Below are 1,178 nucleotides of genomic sequence, written 5' to 3'. Positions count from 1 at the left end.
GAAGTGAATTCCATCTTGTGGATTGAGTTTCCAACTCCCAGATCAGACAAGTCCCCAAAAACGTAGGCATGTTGAGTTGGCAATCTGGCCACTCTCACCCATACTAATCAAAGTACTGCCCTCAAAGGCAGAAGATCCCAAAACACTCAGGATTGAGGTCGTGTCACCTATGGTCGTTTAGGTGAGATGTAAGTCTCTAGTATCAACAGCGTTATATACAAAGTGTAGTCATCTCGTGGTCCAGGTCTTTTACAAACTCTTTGTATAGGACCCCTGCTTCATGTCTCCACATGAATGGTCAGGATCTACCATCTGTAGTAGTTTACAACACTTGCAAACCTCTACAAAGCGAGTATCCGTAGTGTCACCAGGATCAGGTATCCCACCTTAATCCTTATACTACAGACCTATTTAGGTTATCACTTAAGGCATGATCCACTTGTATATCGCATATACATGTTTAAGTTCACATAAGATAACCAAGGAGCTTTGTTTATTGGATATGAGTAAATGCTAGAATTAAATAACACTTATTTTATTCATTGAACAATGTGTATCTTTACAAAACAACGAGACTCCGGAAGAATTAGGACACCAATCCCAACAGTGACAGTGTCCATATGGGTTGACTGATAGAATTATATTCCTTAGGTTATATATATTGACAATGCTAAAGAAGTTAAGTTTTTATAAAGAGATATTTGTGGTTTTTTGTTGATATATAAGTACGTCAATGCGTGTATATTGTTTATTTGATTTATGAATGTATATCATATATGTTCGGGTTGATGCCCTAAAGTCTCATGTCCCGTAGTTTGTAAACAATTTGTATGAATGCTTGTGTTGTATAATATATGATATTTACTTCACATTTTATATTTTGCTTAGTTGTGTTTTATTTGCTTTACCACAAACCAATAAACATAAAATCCCTAGTTATCTGTATGTAACTCAAGCATGTATATGGTGACATACAAGTGAATCATGTCTTGAGTGATAACCAAAATGGTCTGTAGTATATGGATATATGAGGAAAACCTTATCCTGGTAACGCTATGGATGCGATCCGCTTTATGGAATGGTCACAAGTATTGTGACTTGTCACAAATGGTCTGATCCTGATCATTTGTGTTGGGGCCATGCGAGCGGGGGCGTCCTATACAAAGAGTTTGTATAAG

Source organism: Benincasa hispida, chromosome 11 (assembly GCF_009727055.1).
Source record: "Benincasa hispida cultivar B227 chromosome 11, ASM972705v1, whole genome shotgun sequence".
NCBI classification, from domain to species: domain Eukaryota; kingdom Viridiplantae; phylum Streptophyta; class Magnoliopsida; order Cucurbitales; family Cucurbitaceae; genus Benincasa; species Benincasa hispida.
Note: the sequence above shows the minus strand (reverse complement) of the source record.